At 39.9% G+C, this 19266-nt stretch overlaps 1 protein-coding gene across 3 annotated transcripts in view; it reads left to right on the top strand.

Moving 5' to 3' along the window:
* The window catches only part of DAAM2 (dishevelled associated activator of morphogenesis 2), a 202283-nt gene that overhangs the window by 15962 nt on the left and 167055 nt on the right, over positions 1-19266 (top strand). For 2 of the 3 annotated variants that reach the window (XM_032681447.1, XM_032681444.1), the window contains exon 1: positions 8941-9138. The exons of the other annotated variant lie outside the window; for it this stretch is intronic. The gene's annotated coding sequence lies outside the window, so the exon portion shown is untranslated. Of the gene's footprint in view, positions 1-8940; positions 9139-19266 lie in introns of those variants that run through there. 3 annotated transcript variants of the gene reach the window in all.

The raw sequence follows: 19266 nt of genomic DNA, 5'->3' as shown, positions 1-19266 counted from the left end.
GTTGATAGACCTGTGTTAAACCTGATATTGCTACTTCGGTGGAAAATGGGGTTAATAAAGGGAAAACGAAGCCCTGTTTTTCTGTTATCCCCAAAAGACTACAGTGTCTATGAATAACCTTAAGGCACACATGGAGGAATTGACAATTCTAATGATGTTTCTCTTAAAACAGCTTAGTTAAATACCATGGGAAGCAAACAAGGAAAAGGTCGCTTTAATGGTATTTCCTAAAATGACAGTACGGCAGCATTTGTGGAATGTCCTGGAGCACAGTCATTTGGCTTTAATAAAAAATAATGAAAAAAACCCAACAATAAGAAAATTAGCTGAATGATAAAAGCAAATAATTCATAACAGATTTCCTCCTAAATCCTGGAAGTCATCTGTCTAAAGCAGCTGATAGAAAGAATACAAAGCCAATAGTTCTGTATCAGCTGAAAACCATCTTTTATATGTTAATCACACTCTGTGTAGAAAAAATTGTTTCTTTTTCTTTATCTTCATCAGTGATCACTTATGATCCCTATAGTCAAGCTAGTGTGTAGAGTAACAAATCAACAATTTGTCTGCAATGCAGATGCAATCAATTTGAAGATATAATGGTACATGTGAGATATTCATACTGGGTTTGACTGTAGAGTGTATTAAGAGCACTGCTGAGTACTTCAGTAAAGAATCACAGAATCACAGATTATGCTGAGTTGGAAGGGACCCACAAGGATCATCGAGTCCAGCTCTTGGCCCTGCACAGTACCATCCCCAAGAGTCACACCGTGTGCCTGAGAGTATCATTCAGATGCTTCTTGAAATCTGTCAGGCTTGGTGCTATGACCACTGCCCTGGGGAGCCTGTTCCAGTGCCTAATAAGTCTTTGTGTGAGGAACCTTTTTCTAATATCTGACCTAAACCTCTCCTGACACAACTTCAGCCCATTCCCATGGGTCCTGTCACTGGTCACCACAGAGAAGAGATCAGAAGCCTTTAAATGTTTTCCTGCTGCTATATTCCCAAATAGTATCTACTACCTGCATCTTCTCTAGCTTAGTGTCAAGCATGTGCTTCAAATTATCCTGGTTTAAGACAAAGTTTCATCCAGACACTGGAAGACCAGTCCTTTATTGAAGTTAAAAGAGACCGTATCAGAACCTCTGTAGATATTTCTTCTGTAATTTCTTTTGAAAGTGAAAAAACATTGAAGATGCCTTTTATATTGATAGAAAGCTAAAAGGACCTATTTATTGCAACTGTTTCTCCAAAAGACCATCTCTTCGGTCAAATCAGCTGTACTAACTCATCTGAGGGAGGCTCTTCCTACACGGTGAGAATCTTAACTGAACAGAGATCTACAGAGAGACAAAGCAGGGCAAGTCAGAAACTATGCAGATCATCCAAGTTAGTTCTGATTTGCATATAGGGAATAGGAGAAGAACAGAATTTTAGCTATCATTTCTTTTTTCTTAAGCATGTATGATGTTACCTACATTCAATAGGCAAGAGGAGTCTTCTGCCTATTGCGAAGTGGTGAGGTGGTTTTTCAACTTTAGAGTAAGGTTACAGCAAACAAAACCTCACTATCCCCCAGTTATGGAAAAACAAGGTGTGTTTAGAAGCAACATATATCCTAATGGCATAAAAATTGTAATCTTATACTCCATCTGTCTCTTTACCCCATCACCATTTCAACAGAATAGAACTTATATCTAGACCATGCTACAGGTGTTAGTTACACTGTTACTCAGTCTATTAACTTGCTTTTGGTTTGAATTATAGTCTAAACTGGAGGCATTTCTTGTAAGTTAGTAAATAGGCTTATTGGAAATGTTAATTTAGTAATGTTCTTGATTTTATGCTCTATTTTTCATCTATCTTTCCTTATTCTATTCTTCATTCTTCCAATGTTACCGACAATTACAAGAAAACTTAGTGTCAGCATCTTTCTCCTTGGTGCAATTTAGAATCCCTCAGTGTTTTAGTCTATTAAGAACTCGTGCATTCGATTTGTACATGAAGGCTAATTACATCTAGTGTCTCATGATTTTCAGTGTCCTTTCTATTTCTCTTGTAGTGCTTGCAACAGTCATTTACAGAGACAAAATAATGTGAAACCTTTTTTTTCCATGATATTTTCACTTTACAGGATCTGAAATACAGTGAAGTCCTATTAACCAGTTCCCTATTGACTCCAACTCTGCAGCAGTATTTGCATGAGTGCAATGAGTGTAAAGTGTGGCTGAATTAAAAATAGTCATACTTCTGGTGCACTGAGCAGTAAGTTTCCTGTACTTGTCTTCATAGGCATGATACTCTCCCTCAGTCAATATCCTAAATGCTTTCCACTACTGTTACAACCTCACAGACAACCAATACAGAAAATACAAGTGCTAAACTTTAGGTTCTGTTATGTGAAATGAAATATGATGTTTTGCTCACAGCTCCAGTTCTCTAACTATGTATGAATATGTATTCAAGAGGAACAGATTTACTCCCCATAATTTTAAAACATTACCATTTTACATCTTTGAAGTCTTCTGGAAAACTGACTAATTCATTCTTGATTAGCTACATCCCTCTAGGTGACAAGTTTCTGCATGTGCAGCGGTTTAGAAGCAAACAATGGTTCTAGGAGCCCAGTCTCTGCGCATGAACATCTTGCATAGAATCAGGGCCACTACCTAGTTAAATATGTGCTGCTCTCTTGGCACACACCAAGCCTCGCTCTGGCTCAGACTACCACGACAGAATTAAGCCTTGCAGAATCTGGGTGTGCCCCTCTTCAGTCAACTGCTTCACAGAGAAAGCAATGTATTTTGTGTCTCCAGAGCAACCCAGTCTTTCTGGTAATCCTACATATACTACTTAGCACCTCACTGGAGCATGGGTGCTCTGCATTCCCAGTAAACTGAAGACTCTTGCCAAGTACAACAAAGATGGCTTACATCTTTTTTCTCTCCTGTCCTCACCCTTGCAGTCAAGCAGATTTCCAAGAAAGCAATTCAGCATCCTTTGCATAGAAATAAGGAGCCACCTTTCCGTAGGAACATTGTCCCATTTCCAGGACTCCTAAGCTTACAGGAATGCCTGTAAAGAAGGTCAAGTGTTCTCCAGGAAAGTCTGTGTCACAAAATAGGACAGATTCAATGTGATGGAAGTTCTGTCTAAGAAAAATCAGGGCAGCTTAACAGTGGTGTAATGAAGGGAAGGGAAAAAACCTTGAAACAACACAGAAAAAAACAAACCAAACCAAAACACCAAAGTCCCCAAAGCCAGAATAAAGAGCCTGGCCATCAAATACTGAAACTAAATGTCATTTGCAATTAATCGCTATAATAAGGTCAACTGCCTTCCTGGTTGATTTCAGCTTCTTACTAAGGGATCAGTGCTGATGATTAGTCTGCATGCAAACTTCAGAGAACATGAATAATCAGAGTTTAGCAAGCCACACCAATGGTAACTAATCCTTCTGGCTCTTCTGCAAAGAATACACAGTAAGCAAATGTTGTCCCCTGCCCGGCATCAGAGATGGAGCCAAGACTTGTTCCTCCAGGTACCTTTTTCCACTGAGATGCTACAAAGCACTTAGAAGCACGCAGAACTGGCAATATTGAAGTCATTTTTGAAGGAAGTGAGTTTCCTAGCTAGAATAGGAGCAGTGTGATAGCTCTGTCCCCAGTTCTGTAAAGAGGAGGATATTTAGCTGGAGCTCCATGCCTGCTAAGCAGCTGTTTCAGGATCCATTAGTAACCAATTATCATTTACAAAATCCCAAGGCTGTTTTAACTTAGCATCAGTTTTAACATACCTCCATCAGCTCATAAACCACAGAGTTAGAAGGGCAGTTCAAAAACTGACATTAGTTCTTCACTTTGGTTTTGTGCTAACCAGATGTCAACCAGAGTAAGGGACCTGGTCTAGACCCTGTGTCAGAATAAGAAGTGGAAGTAGCCTTTCTCTTCCCCTTTGCCTTTCCCTGTATTGACATTGTTTTGATTTTCCTGGAAGTCACTGAGATCTCTGCGTTCATGCCTTCAGATATCTGGGTTTGAGTTGGGCTGTTATCTGAAAACAGAGATACACTTTGAAGCTGTTTGAGAAATACTAGGCAAAACTAAAAGGAAAAATGAAACAATTCCTGTAAAAATTTCACTTTTTTTTTCCTATTTTACCCTTCAGTTGGAGTAAAGCAGACTTTCACTTTCTAAAAGCTTTTAAGTGTCTCCTTTTTGAAGGGTAAATATCCTTCCTCTTTCTATAGCTGTTATCGAAGAGGCAGCAAATACTGATTTTTTTCTTTCAGGCTGGCATGTTCTCTTGTCAGCAGACAACTTGTGCAGACCACTTACAAAATCTTAAGCAATACAGGGGTGAGTATTATAATGGGCTTGAGAAGCCAGTGAAAGAGAAGGAGCTGTAAACAGGGAAAACATAGGGAAATGGGTGAAAATTGAAATGTGCTGCCTCCAGGAAGGTCCAAACCAGCATCTTACATCTTATTATGATGGATACAGATTTTAATGTAGTTGTAGTTGATGTAAATTCTGTGGTGTGGGCCATTTTATAAAATGGAAACCAAATATTTTTATCTAACAACAATTGGTAGAAGTAGTTTGATAGCTAGTACATTGACTTAAGGCATTGTCAGGAAATTATCTTCATGCTGTATGCCATAACTTTCATTAAGTGCACAATTCTTGCAGATCTGATAAGGTTTAGTTTCTAGGAACCAATTTATTTACCTTAAACATTTTTTTTAAATTGAGAAAATAAATTCACCAAAAATATATGTTTGTGCTTGGTTTGTAGAGGCAGCTAACTAAAACATATTTTTCCACAGTGTCAGGAATGCTGCAGAAAAAGAAAGACACCAGCAATATATTAGATTCAAGCTAACCTTAACAGCAATAAGTTCTGTCACAGTTTCACTCAAATATCTCTATGAATACTCATGTGTAAGTGCATACATGCATGCACAGGTATGTGCACGCATTATGATTCATCAAGTGCAAAACAATCTGATGGCATTAACAGTCTTAGTGTTTAATTAATAATGAGTGTTATTTCAGATGAGCATTGTCCAGATCCCTGCTTTTTTAAAGTTCCAAGCAAGCTCTCAAAACCATGCATCAACACATTAAAGACGTTGGTTAGGATTGAAAAACTTTAATCGGAAACTTTAACCCCGAATCGGAGCATAGTTTCATTCTTATTCATCTGTCAGTCAGTGGGAGTGGAATCCAGCCCTTAGATCTGATGGTGTGGTTTGAGCCAAAAGATAATAATAATTTAAAAAAAATTATATTAACTAAATGTAGTTAATTAAATTAACTACATATATTTCTATTGTATTAGCTATATATGCTTCATTTCAGCCCCTCAGAAACAGGAGACAATTTCTTGTGGTTTGTTGATAAATAAGGATAGTGATGGTTCCAACACAGAGTTACATCCAATGTCAGTGTATAGTAACAATACTGCTCTACATGTCACACTCAAGAGATGCTGAAAACATTGTGTGGCATTTCAGAGACCAGGGGATATGTAGAAAAAAACTCTGTGGAGAGGGTATGAAAGTCTTGCTGGTTCTGTACCCTGTGGTGACTGAGCTGCAGACCCTGTGGCTGCACTTGGGTGGTGGTGTCAGGCAAGGCATGCAGCCAAGTGCACAGAGCCATGGTGTTTAATCTCATTGTCAGATGGAGCAGGCAGCCTGGCACTGTGTCTCCTCTCACAATGGGCTCTTTTGTTGTTAGATTAATATATCCATGTCCTTTTGTTTTGACGAGGGATCTAACAAAGAGTTTATATCTCCAGAGGTGGAGCAACATCTCGGAGAAGCTTTTGCTTCTGCCTTCTGAAGGGAATCTGCTTTTGAGCAGCAAATAATCTGTTTGGTTTTGTATGTCCCTTTCCCCTTGTGTCTTCACTCCTTACTATTCTGGGCCCTTATATACAGCTTTTTGGCTTTGACCTTGGTCTTCGCTACCTAAAAATGCTTGTCAAAATAGGGAAGTGATTTCTTTAATTGTTTTATTGCTAAATTCAGAAGGAGCTGCCTTTGTAGGTATGTTTGTGCTGCCTTGGAAAGTAGACCTTATGTGATACACTGTTCAGAAAGACAAATGCAGCTTTTTCTTTCTTGGCAACTTTGGCATGACTTCTGGCTTTTCTCTCCTCTGTAAGCTAAGACACCAAAATAGCTCCTATTAAATATCCCTTCTTGTCCAAGGGGATTACTCTGCAGAATCAAACATTTTTGCAAACTGCAACACTTTAGTTTTCACTAAGGTATCTCCAGTTCGGTATTTCATAATGAAATGGTGGCTTCTTTGTCAGCTTTCATCCCAAGCCATTATTAATGTAAGTAGAAATATGTAACACCAGAGTTTAATGTACCTTTTTTATTGGGGAAACAAAGTCACAGAAAGAACCAGTGATTTAGCTACTTTCATTTACTGATGACTAAATATCAAAGCATGCAGCAGAATCTGAATTCTATGTCCTTTATTTAATATACTACACATTTCTCCTACAGCCAGTAATAGAAACCAGGACTTGTGCTGTAACCATGAGACAATGCTCTGTCAATGGAACACCCAGATGCTGCAGTGAGAGGGGGCCAGCTTTCACATGGGATTATGAGGAGAGTAAGGAGCAACATACGTAAGGAACAGCAGATATTCATTTTTTATCTTAACATTTATGGTGATTAGATCATTCTTCTAGTGGCACAAGCCTGTTTCCTGCTAGGCACTTTCTGGTGGTTTGCATGTTCTTGTTTTGTGTGTACAGAACAATGGAGCATCACTTTAGCTCCCCCCAGCCCCAGTTTCTCTCCATCATTGGTGTCTTTGCCATTCAATTCCCCATCCACTGCAGCACCTTACAGTGTTGTCTCATAGACAGACTCTTCCTGTTTTGAACATATCCCAATAACCTTAGCTAAGGTATCGAATGGATGACCAGCTTTGTCTTCAAGATGGGTGTTTTGTTAACTTTTAACTAATGGACAAGGGCTATTTACCTTGGTTACATTGTATCATAATAAATGGTTCACTGTGACCAGTGACAAGGGAGATAGCATTGGACATGTGAGCCTGCCTAACCCTTGTCCCTTGGCTTGCTGCTGCAAGTTAGTTTCTAGGGCTGCACACAGTTCTCTGGCTCCAGAACCTTGGCTGGAGGAAGGGGAGAGATGGAAGAGAAGGAATCAGTTTATCCTTCCCTGTTCTCCTTTCAGTTCTTCTTTCCTCTTCCAATAAGCAGCTGAGAGTATAGAGGGGAGAAGGGGAGGATCAAGACAGTTAGGTGGAGCTCAAAAGGTAGAAATCAGCTACAGAAGTACCTGGCGGAAGGGGGAAACAGGGAATAAATGGGAAAGGACTTGGAGGATGAGACGAAAAAAGTGGTGGGAAGAGATGTGAGTGGAAAATGAGGATTAATAGGACAACAGATATGTGTGAATGGAGGGGAGGACAGATGTAATCACATGTAGTTTGCATGTATAAATCACATAAAACTTTCCCAGGCTTTATGCTGAAAAAGGCAGGAACATAATACAGCTCATGCTAGAGGAACGCTGATGGGTCCCTGTGGTTTAATACAAGGCTAATAGTGCTGAACCTTATAATTTAGTAATGTGGCCAAATGGCTGCTTTGCTTATGGGACAGAAGGTATACATGCTAGTAGTTAGCGGATACCTACTGAGCCTGTTTGTGATGGGCAATTGTCATTAAAAGGGCTGGATTGCTTTGTACCCACGTCCCTTCTCCATAGCACCAAAGAAACACAAAGACACCATGGCTTGCTAGCAGTTTGTAGCCATTCTGTGCTTATTGTGCACTGGTGTAAGGTAAGGCAGAGAGGACAGGACAGCGGTGACTTGGCCTCATCTTCTTTGGTTTGGCCTGCCAATTTGAAGACAGTATTTTTCCCCTGTAACTTGCTTTCTCTAGATGTGTCACTAAAGATACATATATTCATGCGTATATATGACTTTGCCTTGTGATATGTGTTGATTGGTGTTGTCATCATGAGAGTTCAGTTATTGTAATGAAAACAAATGACTCACACATACAGAGAGCAAACCATATATTTCCATGAGTTAAAAAAAAAAAGAGATATTGCAGATGGTATTACTATCTCTGAATTTCAGTGCTTCTATTTAACAGAGAATGTGGTTTCTTCCACTGCAGACAGCAACACACACGAGGCAGACAACTCCCCCACGTTAATCTAGCTATTAATATCAGATATAGTTGAAAGGGAAGTCAGAAAACAGAACACATGCTAGAAACAGTGGTTTACACGGGATTAAAGCTACCTAGAGAAAGGGTGCAGAGGAAAAACTAGGAAATGAGGGCTTTTTATTTAGTTAAATCATATCCTCTCCATTACAGGTAATAAAACCTCTTAAGGTCAAACGGAGCCGAATGTCCAGGGATATCCCTGATCCCAGTGCCGCTGCATACCATGGGCTGAGGACAGTGTGCCACAGCGTAAGGCACGGAGCGGGAGGTTGGAGTGGGTGCACTGCACCCCACGGGGGTCCCAGCGCCCACGGCCCGGGGAACGGGGCAGCCCCCGCCGCCTCCTGCCCCACCGGCGCTGCGGAGGGTGTGAAGTAAGCAAAAATTAAAAAACCGCAACACGTGAAAGCCTTGAAAGGAAAGCTGTGTAGAAGAGTGTTGTTCTTGCTCCCGAGGCACGTAGGAAGCCGCCTCGCACGGCGATGGCTATCGGGGGGTGGCGGCGGTGAGCCCCCCCGTCCCCTCGCCGCGCCGGCCCGAACAGCACCGGTCGCTCCCGGCTCCGTGCGCTCCTGCCAGGCCGGGGCTGGCCCCTTTAAGAGAGCACAGCACAGTAGCAGGGGCCGGCCCTGCCTCCCGCAGCCTGCAGCGCTGGAGCGGGGCTGGGGAATGGGAAGCAGTTCCTGGTCTGGGTCCGAGGGAGCGCACGTAGCAGCAGCAGCCGCTGCCGCCGCAGCAGGAGCAGCAGCACGCACCCCAGCTCCACTAGCCCAGCAGCATCCAGCGTGGGGATCAGCGCTCTGCCTGGCTCCCTGACACGGGATGGACGTTCCTGAGCACTGAGCTCAGCCGCTGTAAAAAGCAAGTAGGAAAATATACAGCTGGATAAAATTGGTAAGTCAAACTAAAGTCACATCCTCCTCCTTGGGCTGCAGTTTTTCATTTTCTTAATTTGTAGTGTTCTTTGCAAGCCATTTTTTTTTTTTGATCTTCTAAGTAGTGCAGCTGGGAAAACATGGAGGCAAAATAAAAGTGTAAAAAAACTTTGAGGATTTATAGGTGTTTATGCTCCTGTTTTTTAAAATCCTCTTTCCACATTGACGCTTTGCTGCAGGAGTGAGGAAGGAGAAACCAGCAAGTGCTTTTGCATGTGGGGGGACAGAAAGCTAGTACGAGTTGTAATTGGCTTTTCTCGCGGAGATGATTAAAGAGGGAGATTTGAAACACTCGCACACAAAAATACCAAACCAAACCAAAACAAAAACCCCCAAACTTTCAAGAATCTTGAAGTGACTTGTCTCTTACTTTTCCAGAGTAAAAACAAGTCTCATGTTAAAGAGTTTTAAAACGCACTGATATTTGTGCAACAGAAATAAGAAACTTTTAAAAACTGTGTTATCACTGTGAATCCCCGTGCCAAAGTAGCGCCGGGCAAATGTTGTGTATATTTGTTTAAATTTAGCTAAATCCATCGGCAGCCCTGGGAGGGCAGAGGCACGAGATGCCATTTCCCCTTGCAGTGGACAGAGGGCGCTGTTGCTGCACCTGGCATCAGCCTCTCTGAAATGGAGAGCTGGTAAAAATTCAAGAGAAAAATCGAGTAGAGGCAAGATGTTTTAAGCAATTAAACCAGAAATTGTTCACACGTGCAGAAAGCTCCAGTACACAGTATCCAGTTATAGTAGCCAATGTTTTGAGTTTTTGTTCCCTTAAGTTTTGAGACAGTTCAGTTTTTTTGTTTGATTGTTTTAAGAGATTATCTGAATTATAGAGAGAAATGTATTAGAGCCTTGTTATGACCCTGTTATTTTTTCCGGAGTGTTTTTTGAGGTCAGCCTAGATTAAAAAGGGAAGGGAAAGTGTGGAATGTCTTGATGGCAATGTTACTTCAGTAGTGATATAGGAGATGAGGAAGAACTGTCACTCAGTGTTGATCAAATTTGCAGGCTGGAGTTAGACATCTGACATGACAACATATCCTTTGTATCCAGTACAGATGTGTGGCAGAGGCTAGAGACCTATAAGCTGAATAAGACTGGTAAACCCTAATGACTGAACTGCATATTTTCAAGTAGTTTGGGGTAAGGGGGAGGGTCATGTCCAGGTAGCTTTGCTCATAGAAATCTCAGTACCACTACAGGTACAAGAGACTGATACTTGTGCCTTATTTTACCCACGTGTAACAAAGAATTAGAATATACAACAATAAAATGTCCTTATCTTTGTGTGTGTCTACTTGCTTACGCATAACCTGGTGTGTATAATAATATTCTGCTGCTTTTGTGGAATAGGAATTTGGGCTTCCTTAATTCAAAGGCTTTTAAAGGAATGAAAGTATTATTTTAACTAGTTCAGTTCTCTTGTGAGTAGAGAATGATCAGAGTTGCCAATTTTCCCTCTGATGCAACCTCTGTTAGAACTTGATGTTTCCGTTGTGACCTGGTGCTTTGGTTGTGCCTTGAACAAGATGTTTCTGTCTGACTGTATTCCTGTTACTTAAAAATCACTTGCAGTGGAGTGGAAAGATTTGCAGATTTTGAGTCCTTAATGTGAGGCATGCTGGGCAAAGCAGATTAAAGGAACTGAATGACCATATGGAACGCAGTCATTCTGACTTTCAATTATGCCTCATTGAAAAGTTTAGAGTTCTACTACCTCTGCTGAATCAGTGGAATATGTGAACATATTTTAATTCCTGCAAGAGACAGTTAAACAGTTATTATGGGCCAGTGCATCCTTGTGATCTTAGTAGTTTTTCAGGAAAAAAATAGCCACTTCTTTATACTCCTTAAGGTTCATAAGACATCCAGGTATGAATGGCCCTTTGAAATGATTTACTAGATCAGAGGAAGGATTTCCCTCTTCAGTTCCTCTCCGAACTAGCAAGCATTAGTCAAGTGTCTGACTGCTGTCTCAGTAACTTAGTGAGGAATCTCTTTGAATTCCCTTCCAGCACACTGCTTGATGGGACTACTCAGCTGTCCACTGTGTGAGGTGCAGGACTTGCTGAACCCCTGTGCAGTAGAGCAAGTTCATTGAGAGTGATAGAGCTATCAGACATTCTGAGACACATCCGAGCCTAGCAGATGCTTGCCTTGGTAGGAAGCTAATTTGTGCATTCAAGGTGTGTCTCCTCCACCATCACTGATGTTCAGCGAAGCTCTTAGCAGTTGCATCTCCTCACAATTTGTCCAAATTACATGTTTAATATGGTAGTTGAAGTTGTTTCAGTTTAATTCTCTTACTTGCTTATATTTCAAATTAAAATCTTCACTTGACAAATAGAGGAGACTGTGTTTCATATGCCTGATTTGATTTTTACTGTGTTGTATGGAAATTCACTTCAGTATGTGTTTTATTTTGCTCCCAAGTGTTTTGCTTTGAGTTACTTTGTACCTGAGAGTCAACAATGTAAGTCTGTCTGTGGCTGATGCTGAGGTCATACAGTTAACTCCTGCAGAGTTCCCAAAACTGTAGCTTAATATGACATGTGTGTGTGATATTTAAAATGTAAAGGAATCCTCCCCCTATATTTATGCCAAATTAAAGAAACTGAGCTTCCTTGAATAGCTTTTTTCATTATAGACCACTAATCTTTTTTCCTGCCAGTAGATACTTAAAATGTTGGCAGTGCTATAAATTCTGTGCCTTGCAGCAGTTGTCTACTACTTGCTTACACTGACAGTAACTCTGCTAAGTGAATCTACCTACAGCGAGAATCATGGTTACTTAACAAATTGCTGTCAGTTTGGTTTCTAATATAATTTGTTTTGGTCGCTGTTTGGAGAGCTTCAGGTTCTTGTTGCTAATTCATCTTTGAACATCTTGTCATAGTCTACTTGATGAAGCCTACTGCAAAATCCTTCCTCTAAGAATGTTTCTGGCTTCATTTAGTGCCGGTTACCACAAGTTATGAAGGCTTGTGATGCTGACATAACTGAGGTGAATCTGGCCTTATTCTGTGTTGTAGGTAAAGCTTCTTTTTGCCTTATGTAACAGAACCAGGATCCCAACTTAAAACCTCAGTTTCATATCAAAGGCTCACTCTGCTGATAGCATAGTAACCTGCCTTGTGCTTTGATAACAGATATCATAGTTTTTCACACTGAACAGTGACAGATGTGATTTTTATGCCTGATTTATTTGCCTGGTTCTACTTTTGCAATCATTTGGAATTCCACATTTTCCATTACACATGGGACAATTTTATCTCTACAAGTGGAGACCTCTCAAGGTGTTGTCCTGTGCAAGATCAAAAAATGTTAACTTGCAGAGAAGGTGAAGGAAAGTAAATAAGATTTACTGTAATTTAGCTCTGAAGGTGGATATGGAAAGCAGTTAATGCAGGAATGTGTTCCCCAAAGAATAATTTCAGTGGAGTAGCTACATCTATGCAGCTAGTGCTGACTCTTCCAGGGGGTCTACGTCAGATCTGTCAATGCTCATGTGGATAAGCATCCTCCAAAGAATTAATTTATTTTCATCTTCACATATGTACATCAGTCATCTTGTGTCTGAGACAATTGATGACTAAGCAGTTTCTTTTCTTGTAGGTAGTTCCAAAGTTCTTTTCTTCTTAGCCAGATTCATCCTAATCCTTGAAAAAAGATCAATCTCTCCTTAATCTCCATCTATTATTGAGAGTATTATTTCTTAAACATAAAAATTAATGAACAAGAAGTCTTTAAAAAACTTTTAGGCACTCTACCAGTTTAGTTATACTAACAAAAACATGGTAGTGACCTAATATATCATTAAATTATCACATTTAAATACTGCATTGACCTTGCCAGCCAGTAAACCAAAGCAATGGCGAAATCCCTTTTGTTCTCTTTGCTACGCCCTGAAACCTGTAAAATAATCTTCTGAGCACTTGGCAAAAGTATATATCAAGTTGATGTGTTTTGTAGCATGAAATGGGGAAAAGAGGTAGGAATTTTTAGTTCCCTAGGGACAAAATAAGGCCCTGCTGAGATTCCCTCTCACTTCCTTTTTTTATAATCAGATAAATTCAGGAGACGGTGGATTGTAAAGTTTCTGTATGAGAAGAAAAAACAAACTGGCTGCTGTCAGTATTGTTATTTAGTAAGGGCTGCACTTCTCAGTGCCTTCATTGGAAAGAATAAGTTTTATAATCAGGGCTGTTTATTATTGTTGTTGTGGCGTGTAACTGCTTCACAGTGCAACTGCTGACTTTTGAAGTGGAGCACAGAGTAAAAGCAATTCTGAAGTCTTTTTCTTCATCACTTTTAGTTTTCTGCTGTCACACATTGTTCTGTTTGAGAAACATGACATGGTAAGAAACGTGGATGGGCAGAAGGAGACTCAAATAATGAACTGTTTTTTATGCCATGTTGTGTACAATGCAATATCCAGGGGCAGCAGGTAGACTAATGACACTCTTTGCAACTGCCTTTCCCAATTCTTTTCACTTGTGCTTCACTTTTCTTTTCAGTGGGCATTTTGTTATTTAGCCAATATGATACATTACCCTGAGTGTGGGTCTAGCTCTGCAGGCCTCTTTCTAGATGTATCGAGATGTACCTGCAACTTTACCTACATCTGTTTATTAACTGGCATGATCATATAGCTCTGTTTATTTTTAAATCCTTGAAACATTGTAATTTTATTTCTCCACAAGAATATTTTCCAGCAGCTGATGAAACCCATGCTCATGCCAAATGAAAAGCTCTTGTGTTATCATTTTCAGTTAATTAAAAAAATAAACAGCAAATCCCTTACAGCAGTGGTTTTATAAATACTGTGTGTATATGTGAGCGTGTATGTGCTTGCCTACACCAGTGCTTCACTCTCATATTGGCAGCTTGTGCCTTTGACAGCAGACTGGGAATTATTCCGCACTTTCAGGTTCAGGACTTGATGCAGGTATACAGGGGTGGATGAAGGAGTTTGCTTGTTTTAGTGCATCTTACAATAGCTGAAAGACACCCAAAACTTTAGTATTTGCATCACAATGGCAACTTTTTTGTTGGTCGGTTGCTTTTTTCTGTTTTGGTTGTGGATTTTTTGTTTGGTTGTTTGTTGTGGGTTTTTTTTTAAAGAAAACATGCAAAAGGCTCAATTTTTGTCTTCTGGTAGGCAAGCAAAATATTTTTTCTGGGAATTTAATACTTTATAAAAATGAACAATTACTTGATTAAATGTGCCAAATTTGTGTGTGCTAAAAGGCAGGAAGCTGGGTTTGCTGGAATAGAAAGGTGCACTGGCAGGTGGGGCTGAACTACGTCTTGGCACCCACATCTATTTATTAAGTGCAGATTGCAGTAAACTGAAGGATTATTGTCTTCAAAAATTCTTGAACAGCTTCACTGATGAGTTAGGTTTCTTTTGGTTTCTTTTTAAGAAGGTAAAATTAACTTAGTTTGGGTGAAAGCTGTTAAACTGACAGACCTGGACCACTACAGTCCCTTTGTTCAGTCACAGAACAAGTGTTGCCTTGGACCATGGCTGAGTCGGCTCCCCCAGTGCTGCTCCCCCAGTGCTGCTCTCTAGCTATGTGTTTTGGTCGTCAGAGGATCAAACCCAAAGTTTAGCATCTTTCTGTTCAACTTCATTTTTTTGGCCAGCATCATCAGATTGCCAACAAGGGGCTTACTAGTTAGATTTGGGATGGCTGCTTCTTGAATCTGTTTAGGTTATGCCTGCAGAAGTCCTTGTGATCTTCAAGGGAGAAATAGTGTTGTGGCAAACTTCCTCGCTTATCAGAATGGCCTTGATCAATTCATTTCACATGAACAGCAGTCAAATGGGAATGTTTTTTGTTCATTATCCAGAATGGATTAAGCCTAGTGACCTGGTGGAAGGACATACTGTATTCCATTACCAGCTCTGTGAACCATTCAATCACTAGAAAGGATTGTTTCAGTATTCCACTTGCATTACACAAGTCTTGTGCTTTTAGGCTCTACATTCTTTTCCTGATTCAGAGGCCTTTTGGAAAGTTGCATGTGGGCTAGAAATCTAAGACTATGAACTGCAGATGCTTTCTTTCAGGCTGGAAGGTGGGACAGAGGGACTATGTGTGAAAGTGGAACAGAGGTCCTGTAGTACCTGCAAGGATGTGTATTAACTGTAGTACAGACTAAACCTTTTGGCAGGATAATGTATTTTAAAAAGAGGTAATGTTTTTAAACAGTATGCAAACTTTGTATTCTTATGTTTGTATATGTTTTCTTGCCCTTTCCCTGAAACTTAAACAACAACTGTCTTTTAGTCATATTCTCTAGAAAAAAAGAATCTTTTATTTCTGTCTATGGAGAACTTGATTGTAAAAGTATACATTTGTACTGGAAGCTGTTTTTCACTCTTTGTGCTGGTTATTTTTTAATGACACGCTACTCAGGTTATAGAGTGAAACTTGGCCAGGTAGTTCCAACTTTCTGTTTCTTGTTCACTTCCCTACAGTTCTTTCATTGTCTAATACTGTACAGTGCTTGGATTGGAAGCCCTGCAGGGATTTATTTATATTGAAAAACCTTTTAATTTTTTTTTTCACTTAGAAAGATATCCAAGAAAAAACAATGAGTTCTAGTGATGTTAGGTTTTAGTCAATCATGTTGTGATTTTGCCAACTATCCAATGTCATGTTTAAGGTGGCTGACTTGTAGGTGAAATTAAAATGGAAAAATGAAAACATACTTCAGACAAGTTATTTTTCCCTGTTTCATTTATCTTTTCAAGGCACCTTAATTAGCTGAAAAGAAGGCAACTATTGCATTGCTTCAACTTTGAGCACAATAGGGAGAACAAGAAAGTGTGACTGCGAGGGTTTTGGAGACTTATGCTCATGCTTGCTACTTTGACTTACTTCATGTCCCAAGGCACAGTCAATTAAAATAGCTCAGAGTTACATTTTCAGTTTCTCAGCCTGAGAACAAAATTACATGAATAGTCAAGCATCTAATGTGCAAAATTCTTGAGGAAAATATAGCATCTTGTACCTCAGAAATATTTGAACTCTCTTGAAAGTCTTGTCTCTCATCTTTACTTGGTTATTAGCAAAAGTAATTTCATATTTCAGAAGAACTTATTAATCTGCACAGGGTGCTGTAAGATGTTTTAATTGAGAGAAACTGGTTTTTAATGCCCTTGCATGTTTTAACATTATTTCTTTGGGAACCAGAGCAAAGATCAACAGGACTGGAGTTCTAGTACAGGGTACTTGCTATATGTCTGGTTTTACAATCCAACCATTAAGTTGTGACTTTTTCTTTCTGAAGTTTTATTTAATTTACAAACCATCTTTGATTCAAAAATGTGATAGACCAACATGGGGCCAGTGCAGCATTCTCTGCACTCAGAATATCTTGTGGGATAGCAGTCATAGGGAGCTGGTGAATTACCAAATAGATCTAGTGACTCTGCTTCTGAGGACCATTTTGTATGGAGCACAGATGAACAAACCAGCACCACTAAAAGAACTTTCTGCATTAAACACTGATGTTCTCTTCTTTTTTTCTCAAATGAAAGAGATCAGATATGGTAAACAGTCTTGGTGTGTGTGGAGAGGGTTGGATAGCTACTGCTGCACAACAATATGTAGTAAATGATGTGTATTTATGAATATGTATTTTGATGAATAATGGATACTTGTAGGTATGAGAGGGATTGTTGCTTTGTAGTTGCACAGTGTGAAGGACCTGAGCTGGATTTGATTCTACACATGGCTGTGTGTGTAGAAGGGATATACATGAAGTTATCATGCTACTTGCTTTATTGAGCCCCTTATCCTAGTGTCTGAAACTGTGATTTGTTATGCTGTGATCTGATCCGAAATAGAACCACAACTCACTGTAGCGGGTTCTTTCAATCCCCTGGGAATGTTTGTCTGGCTTAAATGCATGAAGCTGAAATGTGTAATACAGAACTGCAGCTTATCATGAAACTGAAATGTGTAATATGGAGCTGCAGCTTATAGATCAACACTGACTCCACTTGTGGGAATGAATGAATACCTCATGTTTGATGTGCTACAGGAGAGTTCACAGACGACTTCTTATGTTACAGTGCTATATTTTTTATGCTTTTTCAGCTTCATAGGTTTAGCTTTTTTCCTGTGTGTAGAATAGGGTGGTATTATCGTGGTCTTTTCAATATAGAAATAGAATGTGAAAAGATTTCTCCCTGCTGACTCTTTTTAAAGCTTTCTGAGACTTCTTTCCAGACAAATTTCAATCAAGTCTGAAAAAGATAGGTGATTATTTCTATACCCATCACACATTTGACAGCTAAAAAACTTCTTTGTTTTGCTTGGATTTTTTCTGGATGATTTTCTTTGTTAATTTTCTCACTTATCTACCTCTTTTTACAGTTCCTTTGACAACTTTAATCCCTGAATGCAGGTATGTGAAGATAATTTCTCACGATGTGGTCAAATGATTGCATGATAGGTGAGAGAGTTCACCTTCATACTGGTCTTTGCAGGTGGTCATGAATATCACAGAAGTTTATTCCTGTTTCAGTCTTCCCTTATGATCCAAATTTTTACCTGAAAGTACATAAGTACCTACAGATAAATAAATGCCACTCAAAAAAGCTTCCATAAATTTACTTACTAAAGAAAACAGACTCACCCTTATTCTATCTGCCTCTCTAACATTCCAGTTCTATTGTACCTCGTCTGGTTTTGCTTCATTTATCTATCCTGTCTTGGCTAAGCATAGGATGAGGTATGCAAGACTGAAAGAGCCCTCCCAAATCACAGAGTACAGCATTTCTGTAATTGCAGGAAATTATGTTGCAGGATTCCCTTAGTAAATTTATCAATCTCTGTCTCAAAATTAAACAGCTTTTGCTCCTATTGCTTCCTATTGGGAAGCCATTCAAGAACCTCACTCCTCTGATGTTTAGAAATCTGCTTCTAATTTCCAAACTGAATTTGTTCGTAGCCAGTTCGTGCCTATTTGGTTTTGTGCCAACACTGGTCTCTAACTGTAATAGTTCTTCCCCTTTCTTATAATCCTCCTGTGATCTAAGAGAATTCTTGACTTTCTCTCCTTCTGTTTTTCCCTAAAAGGGAAGATATTTAAAACTGTGCTTCTCTTCATCATGTTCTTTATTATCAGTGTCATTGTGCCTTGGTTTGGTAAAACCTTCAGACTTGAGAGCTTTTTAGTCTTTCCAGTCATTTCTCAGACAGAAGCAGGGAAAGGTGACTGCATTTTCCTAGACAGAGAGTATGTGTAACTTTTTGTAAACTCTGAGGCCAGGAGGGTGAGATGGGAAGAAAGAAAAAGTGGCCTGTATATTTCTGCATCTGTAAAAAGTTTTAACTGGGGACTTTGTGAAGGATGACTTGGGTCGGAGGATCTGATGCCTGAGATAGGCAAAAGCATTGATCCATTTCTATCATCTAGGCCAGCTCTCCCATTGCTCTGTAAAAACCTGCTTGAAATGAGCCAGCTGATAAAACTTTTGGAGAGGATGCAGCTTACGAATGAGTTTTTGAGGGCAACTTTCCAGCTGTTTCCTCAGAAGGAATGAGGCAAGTGGCTCCCAGAGCCCCAAACAAATGCCTGGGATCTTTCTTCCTCAGAGTGTGTGGAGAGTTCCTGAGAAGAACTGAGAGACCGGGGGCTGACGGAGAGATGAAGCCAAAGGCCTGTAGTGGGAACCTCCTGCTGTCAGGATCCCACGCTAAGCTGCAGCTGAGGGCGGGCATGGAGGGAAGCGAGAGCTGAGTAAGGTTTGCTGTGACCTCCATATGTTCCCATGCAGCTTCTCTCTCTGGGCAGTGCTCGATGGCATCATTTACAAGATTCCTCAAATGCCCTTAAACTCAGTAGAAAAAAATGTATAGTCCATTCAGCATGCTACTCTACTTTATACTGTCCTTACCAGGATGCTGCTGGTCTTAAAATGTTAGGATTGAGCATGGATGTCTCTTACAAGGAAGCTTTTTATTTAACTGAATATCTCAAAACCAGGACTTTTTGCAGGGAAGTACCAGTCTCAGTCAAACTGTCTGAGGTTTAGGGTGGAATTTTGGGCAGGAGAACAAAA

This window comes from Chiroxiphia lanceolata, chromosome 3 (genome assembly GCF_009829145.1).
Source record: "Chiroxiphia lanceolata isolate bChiLan1 chromosome 3, bChiLan1.pri, whole genome shotgun sequence".
NCBI classification, from domain to species: Eukaryota; Metazoa; Chordata; class Aves; order Passeriformes; family Pipridae; genus Chiroxiphia; species Chiroxiphia lanceolata.
The sequence above is the reverse complement of the archived record's forward strand: the minus strand, read 5'-3'. Positions and strand labels throughout refer to the sequence as shown.